This window comes from Notamacropus eugenii, chromosome 2 (assembly GCF_028372415.1).
Source record: "Notamacropus eugenii isolate mMacEug1 chromosome 2, mMacEug1.pri_v2, whole genome shotgun sequence".
Taxonomy (NCBI): domain Eukaryota; kingdom Metazoa; phylum Chordata; class Mammalia; order Diprotodontia; family Macropodidae; genus Notamacropus; species Notamacropus eugenii.
In genome coordinates, this window is record NC_092873.1 from 470,389,841 (window position 1) to 470,398,248 (window position 8,408).

General features: G+C 39.6%; 1 pseudogene; it reads right to left on the reverse strand.

Annotated features, from left to right (window-relative positions):
* Window positions 1-679: 679 nt before the first annotated feature.
* LOC140523187 (large ribosomal subunit protein uL1 pseudogene) lies at window positions 680-3,937 on the reverse strand (annotated as a pseudogene).
* Window positions 3,938-8,408: the final 4,471 nt, after the last annotated feature.

Consider the following 8,408-nt stretch of genomic DNA (forward strand, 5'->3'; position numbering starts at 1 on the left):
AGCACCCTGACACATCCAGCATGGTCTGCTAGCACAGGTTCTTAGATCTGCTTTTCTAAAAGGAAAGCAACTTTTGAGGGGTGACAATCTACTTTAATTACATTCACCAACAGAGAAAATACAAGCAGAGAAATAAAGACCAACAGACAGGGCTTCTAACTGTCTGACCATAAGCAATACATAAATCACAGATCTGATCCAACTGCCTGACCATTACATACATGCATACTTACCAGGGAGAGAGATACCAACATCTGGGTTCTCAAAGCTGGGGGGCTTCTTAATGGCCACCCAGAATCTCATCTGGCACATGAACCTTCTTGCAAAGAGTAAGCTCCCAAAGCAAACCTTACCTCAGAGTATATATATACACTTTTCAGAGCCAGAGGGCATGACCCTAGGGACCAAGTGCCTCATTATCAATTAACAAAAGGTGTGGGCCTTCCTACAAAACAAGCCTCCCCTAATCTGAGGCCCATTAATGGGCAGGGAAGATCTGTACCTTACACATGCATAATGCTGTATCAAATTGCCTGTCATTTTAGGAAGAGGGAAGGGAAGGAAGGGAAGGAGAAAAATTTGGAACTCAAAATCTTGTAAATGAATGCTAAAAATTATCTTGACTTGTAATTTAGAAAAAAAACACCATTAAAAGAAAAAATAATAATATTATGATTCATTATAGATGCTGGGACTTAGCAAGGGTGCAAATTTTTAGGTGTAAGAACCCCATATTTTGCCAGTTCTTCCTTAGTGGAGACACAAAGGAATTTATGGCCAAATATAGACAAGTTTGTCCTCTGTCACCTTCATATGGCCACCAGTTACTGGCAAATGCAGTACCTTTATCATCTGGAAGTTGATAATAAATTTTACTTCATCCCTCTTGGCCACCATATTCTCTTTGTGGATGAGCAGAGATGGACACTTGCCAGTTTTGTTCAGATCAGAGCCCAGTATTGGAAGGACTTTCTTGATCAAAGATTTAGAGGCACCCTCCATTTTGGGCAGCTTCTTGACCAACATCTTGTTCTAATTCAACTTTTTCAATGCCTTCATATTTGTGTGGGCCTTAGCTCCATTGCAGTGACTCTAGTCTCCCAGCAGTCACAAAGAAAACTTAGGTTGGGGTGTGGAATTGAGTCTTATGATGCTAGAGAAATGTTTGTCCTTCTGGAGATCATAGTTCTTTGGAATTATCCACAGTCTCCAAAAAGTATTTCACATGAAGAGGCACAAAAAACCTATCAAAATGGAGGGAAAGTCCATGCAGGACTTTTTGTATAGTTTCACATAGAATGTTGCTGCTCTTGACTACCTGGGATTCTCAAGCTGGAAATGTGACCCGGATCCTTTTGTTCCCTTTCCCATAGAAGAGATAAAAATCCTCAATGATCCTTAGCTTATATTATGAAATAACTGGCCACTGAAAAAATGGGTTCCTCAGTTCAATGAGTGATTTTCACTTTAAACACTCTAATGTTAAGGAAGTGTAATCAGGGCAAAGGCTGTCCTTTCTTGCCATCACACCATTTAGGCCATTTAGAGAGATGAAGTGGCTGCAGACCATCTCTTTTGGCCCTTACTCATGTCCCTGGACTGCTCCTGTCACTTGCCGTCTCTTACAGGGCCTCATCAAGATGGCACATGTCCTGATTGAGTGTGCTTCAGGAAGAGGGGGTTCTCTACAATTCTGATGAAGCTGATGAGTTATTAACCTCCTGGGCTTCTCACTGAAGGGATTATGAGATGGTTATAATTGAGGTCCTCAGTACTCTTTAGAGATATGATTAAAAGGTCCAAAAAGGGTCTGATGGAGCAAGGTTAAAGGAATAAGAATGAGACAGTGAGGAATAAAAGGGATGAGGGGTAAATTGATAAGAGTTGTCAAGTATATGAAGAATTGGTATATGATTTGGACAGTAGATAGCTAATGAGAGGCCGTAGATTGGAGTGACAGATTGGAAAACATAGACTACTGTCTGGCAGTTGGATAGGGGTGGTATTAAGCCATGGAATAGATTATTAAAGGAAGTTGCAGAATCTCTTTCATGTGAGATTTTAAAATAGAATAAAGAACATCTGCCTGGTATATAGTCATGGCTGAAGATAGGATAATCAATTAATCAATCAATCCACCAAAAAGTATTTGTTTAGCATCTACTGCGTCCCAAGTACTTCACTAAATGTTGAGATTAAAAAGGAAAAATAGCTCCTGTCCTTGAGGAGCTTAGATTTTAATGGGGAAGAATGTCCCACACATATAAGAGTAGCATTCCTTTGAGGATGTTCCCCCAATTTATACTTGCCCTTGATAGTTGGGTAATGAAATAACGCTGCTACATTCTGGAGGGCAGGGACTATTTAACTTTTGTCTTTGTATCTTCAGTGTCTAGAAAAGTGCCTAGCACATAATAGTATGCTTAATAAATGCTTATTGATTGGTTTATATAGTAGTCCCCAAAGCTGCTGTATATATTTATGCTGCAATGAAAGATGCATAGGTTCTAGGACTGGGAGATGAGAATCCCTCTATACTCTGCTTTGGTCAGATTACATCTGCGCTATTGCATTCGGTTCTAGGTACTACATTTTAGAAAGGATATAGATCAACTGGCGTGTCCAGGGGTATAACACCAGAATAGTGAAGGTCCTCATCATGCCATATAAGCATCAGTTTAAGAACCTGAGGGTGTTCATTCTGGAGAGGAAAAGAATTAGGAGAGATATGATAACTCTCTTCAAATATTTGAAGGATTAATGTTCTAGAAGCCCCCAGTGGATGGAACCTAAAACAAAATGTGGAAGCCCAGAAAGTCCAATTTAGGTTTGATGGAAGAAAAAGCTTCCTAGCCAGCAGAACTGGAGGCTGAACTTGGAGTAGAAGTGAGGAAAAGGATTTCTCTTTCACTAGAGTAAAGTGAAAGTACTTTTTAAGTAAAGATGCCATGCTTTCTTATTGACTCTATAATAGAGGGAATTTGTGTTCAAATGCTAGTTGGACAATGTGGTTCCCAAAATCTCAGAAAAACACAATCACTGAGTTTCAGATATTGAAGGGATGCTAATGGCCACCATTCCTAGTCTAATCTATACCTGCAAAGGAACTCTTCAGAATATACTCACAAGTCATCATTTCTTCTTTGATTAGAGACCATTTCAACCCTTAGATGCCCTGGTCCTCAGATCCTGAAAGCTGTATCTCCTTCTATGCTCCCTGTTTCTGTTAATGACAACACTACTATTTTCCCAGGCACATAGACTTGAAACCTCATAGTCATCCTTTCATTTTTAAAAAATAATTATATTTTATTTATTTTAACATTCACTTTGAAAAATTTTTAATTCTAAATTTTCTCCCTCCCTCCCATGCCTTTCCCACTCATTGAGAAGGCAAGTGATATGATATCAATTCGATGTGTGAAGTCATGTCAGACATACTAGCTATGCTGCAAAAAAAGCAAGAAAAATAAAGTAAGAGAAAGTGTTCTTTAATTTGCTCTCAGAGGTCATCATTTCTCTGTCTGAGTGTGGATAGAATTTTTTGTCACTGAGTCCTTTGGAATGGTCATAGATTCTTATATTCATCAGAGTAACTAAATTTCACTGTTGATCATTTTTTGCAGTATCGCTGTTACTGTGTGCAGTGTTCTCCTGTTCTGCTCACATCACTTTGTATCAGTTCAAATATGTCTTCTCAGGTTTTTTCTGAAACTATCCCTCTTGTCATTTCTTGTAGTATAGTAGCATTTTATCACAGTCATATACTGCAACTTGTCTGGCCATTCCACAGTTATTAGGCATTCCCTTAGTTTCCAATTCTTTGTCACCACATAAAGAATAGTTATTTTTGTATCCTGCTTGGTCTCACCTGAGGTGAGACCAATTCCTGACCAATATCTGACCGTGCCTGGGTTTCTGAATTCTGAATGCACATCATAATCCTCCATGATTACTGGTATTATAGGGTATTAGATCCTAGTCTGAAATGGTATGGATTCTGCTCTGCCTTTTGGTTTTCTAGGAAAGTAATGAAGGAAATAAGTATTTTTAAAATGTTTCCTATTTGTCAGGCACTGTGCTAAGCTCTGAGGTTCCATACGTTTTCCTTTTTCCCCTTTTAATCTCTTTGGGATACAGATCTGGTAGTGGTACTGCTAGATCAAAAGGTATGCATTTTTATAGCTCTTTGGGCATAGTTCCAAATTGTTCTCCAGAATGGCTGTACTAGTTCATAGCTTCACCAACAGTGCATTAGTTTAGTGTACCTAATTTTCTACATTCCATCCAGCATTCATCATTTTCCCTTTCTGCTGTGTTAGCCAACCTGTGAACTGTTACTTCAGTTATTTTACTTTGCATCTCTCTAGTCAATAGTGATTTAGAACATTTTTTCATATGACTATTGATAGCTTTTATCCTCACAGTAATCTTTGATTGTCCCTTCTCCCTATTGTCCCACATCCATTAAATCAGTTGTCCAGTGCTGTAGATTTTATGTGTATGATATCTCTCAAATCTGCTTCTTCCTTTCAACTCCTATGGCAAACCACTTTGCCCTGAGTATGAACTCTGAATTTTCTCCATGCCTTTAATCACTTCCCTCTCCATTTCATCTTTGATTTTCTGATAATCTTCCATTAAATGCATAGGTCCCTGTGCATATACCATCAAGGTGTCTCTTCATGACTAGCCAAAGAAAATATAAACTACTTGACCTTGTATTCAATGCTCTCTAAAATCTGGTTCAACTTCTAGAATCTTATTTTCCCTTTATTTTCTCTATGTTGCTTTCTTACTAGACTATTCAGTGTTCCCCAGGCTAATCCTCCCACCTCTATGCCTTTATTTACACTGTCCTCCAAATTTTTATGAGAGAAGTTGATCAGGGAAGTCTCTCTTCACCCTGATAGATTTGATTAGGTTACCAAAAGATTTGAGACCTGTCCATTGACAGTGTAACAAGACAAAAACAGGTTCTCATTAGGTGAATGTGAATGGGATCAAGTCTTCCTTGGACTCTCCTAGGGAATAGATTTCAGTGATTGGACTGCCTCCCCTCCCTCCCTCCCCCATTGATTTAGTTGACTAAGGAGTCTGGGAAGACCAGAACAGTTGGAGGAATTATCCCACTCTCATATCTTATAAAAGTGAGCCAATATGCTTGCTTACTTCCTTTCCTTTCTGTTTCCTGTTTGGAGGATAGATCAGCACTCAAGGACCACAAGACTAGTAAAGACAGCCAGTAGGAAAAACACAACAGAAAAGGTACAGGCAATGCCCTGAAGAGACCATAAACGCTCCATAGAGAACAATGTAATAACATGATGATACCACCAGAGGGCACTGGTAGTATGAGTTGACTTCGACACAATTTTTGCTAGTTCCAGCTGCTGTCTTACTTGCAAGTGTTGGCTCTAGCCACACAAGTTTCTGGCCTGTACCCCTTCACACATGTTCCCTGGTCACATATATTTCTTACATGTATGTCCTTCATCTGTTTTCCCTGGTGTGTTCTGTGCACATCTGCCTACTCGTGGTGTGGTAGCTTGTAAAAGTGTGCACCGTGTGAACACAGTGGGGGGTTAGCTTTTTTTTTTATCATCTTATTTTCTAATATATACCCTAATTGTTGGGTAAAAATAAATGTTAGTGAAGGCTCATGAGATATTATTTTGAGTGGTTTGCTCAAAACTGGGACTTTTCTGTGATGGAAGGGCCCAATAGCCATAGAAAATATATGCCTAAGAGAGCTGCAAACACAAAGCTATGTGAGATCTGAGAAAGGAAAGCTAATTTGACCCTGGAATTCTTGACAAAGAGGCAGTGAGCTCTCCAAAAATCAATGACATTATCCTGCCTGGTCTCACCTGAGGCCCAATTCCTGACCAATACCTGACTGTGCCCTGGTTTCTGAATTCTGAATGCACATCATAATCCTCCATGATTACTGGTATTACAGGGTATTAGATCCTGACCTGAAATAGTATGGATTCTGCTCTGTCCTTTGGTTTTCTGGGAAAGTAATGAAGGAAAAAAGTATTTTTAAAATGTTTCCTTTTTATCAGGCATTGTGCTAAGCTGTGAGGATGCAAGCAAAAAGAAAGGTGGCTTCTGCTCTGGAGGAACTTACATTTTATTAAAGAAAGATAACAAAAAAGGGAGCTAAAAAGCAGAGTAAGTGGTGATAGGGAGGGGAGAGATGAATATATCTATAGTAGGGTCATAATTTTAAAGTCCAGAGAGTCAGGAATAGGATGGGGATGGGAATGGGAATCTTATAGGTTGTCAGGGAAGTCAGATAAAAATATGGGATCAGATGGGGGCAAAAGTGTCTAATATGACTTTAAAACTTATATGGTGCCTTTGGAAGTAAAAATAAAACTGAAAGGAAAATGAATAAACTTTCCAGTTGCTGTAATTGATTAAGAGGCAGCTGTGACACAGTGAATCCAGACCTAGCCTGATAGACATGAAGACCTGAGTTCAAATTCTAGCTCTGAATCATACTAACTGTTGTTCCTCTAGATAAATTTCTAAGAAAATCATTTGTAAAGAAGGTATACAGGAAGGAGGAGAATTTCCTCATCTGAGAGTTTTCAGTACCGATAAAATCATAGGCAGTCTTTATCCCTTTCCCTACTGAGATTTAATTTTCTATAGGCACCCTAAATATTAGCTGCATATATTGCTCCATATATACGTATGTATATACATAGCACTAGCCCTGAGAAAGAAAAAGTCTATTACCTCCAAAGTCTCCATCTGTTCTATTTTCAGGGGAGAAGAGGGCATATAGGTGTTTACAATGAAGTCAGGGAGAAAAAATGAGCACAACGAACAAATCTTGACTAATATAACATTTTGAGGTATATCTTCTTACTCTGTGGTTATTGTCTTATGAAAGATTTATATCCATCTCATGAGGATCTTTAAATCTTTGGTCTCTTGAGTAGCTGAAAGTAAAGGATTGACATTTCTTCAATGTAAATAAAAAATATTATAGAACGAATCTGGGTTGGTGTTTGAAAAAATTGCTTTCTCAACTCATGAACCTGTAGTCTCGTCAACTACTTAATTCTGATTTCAATTGCCCAGGAACACACCTGTGACTGCTGATATCACATGGAGAGCATCAATTTGTCATATAATTGTAAAATCAAAGAGACCAGTGTCCCCACCCCCATTCCTAAACACCTGCTTTTTCATTGTTGCTATGTCTGGCAGTGGGAGACAGATGTTGGAATGGGGCCATCTAGTGAGATGCTTTACTTACTGAGAGTGCCAGGTTCAGAGTATAGATGTGTGCGCACACAAGCCATTTCTAACTTACAAAATAGATTGTGTGTCCAAAATGTCAACTGCAGGAACATGAGACATTTTTTTTCTCCATAGAGATTTATTTATACACATGTCTAGGTTCTCAGGACAGATCACAAAGGCTTTTGTTTTAACCCATAATATTCTCAAAGATACGCACTATAATAATATAGTGCTCTCCTGCAATGTGTTGGGGTATTTCCTTGGGGAAATGCTTCTATGAGGAAATTCATAGTTCCTGTTTTGGACTCCAGGAGTATCAATGTTCCCACTGCAGGGTTGGAGGCAGGTTTGGGGACAAAAGTAGGTGGTAGAGACTTCTCTTTACCCAGGCTACTTGTAATATATGGGAAAAGAGCCTTAACAAGATGAGAACTCTGCAGAGGACTCCCACATGTCAGGTAGTGAACTGTGGGATGGTGGAAAGGAAAGGAGGTAGCAAAGATGAGGGAGGAGTTTGGACAAGGCAGAGGGACAGGGAGGATGAGGAAAAGTCCTTTTATGTCATCTCTAGACTGGAAGGTAGAGGAATGGCTGAGTGTTCCCTGTTTCTCCTTCTTCCACCTTCCACTTTCTCCCTTCCCCTCTGTTTCAGCTTGGCTTCTCCCCCACTACAAGAGCCTCTTCAGGTTTTGCACTGGACAGGGGACAAAGTTAAAAGCAAGAGTAGGTTAGGTGATGTGTTCCAAGCTGGCAGGAGGCTCTGGAATGGTAGAAGCAATGGCAGAGCTGAAGCAGGGGGGGAAGAGTAGTTCCCGTAGCTGATCAGGTGTAAGTACTTATGTATATAGTAGTCAGATGTGTGAGGTAGGAGCAGCCCATTTGGGAAGTGGCATCTTGTGCCAGAAACATTTTATTTTCCAAGCCCCAAAAGGGGCAAAAAAAGATACTTCTTTGAACTATTATAGCAGAGTGTGTGTGTGTGTGTGTGTGTGTGTGTGTGTGTGTGTGTGTGTTGGTGGGTAGAGGATTATCTCTGTCTCATTTTGCTTATTTGTGCACAGTGAGGCAGCTAGTCAGATACAACCTAGATAGAGTTTAGGACTGGGGATCCTAAAAACTTGCGTTCATATCCTGGCTCAGACAGT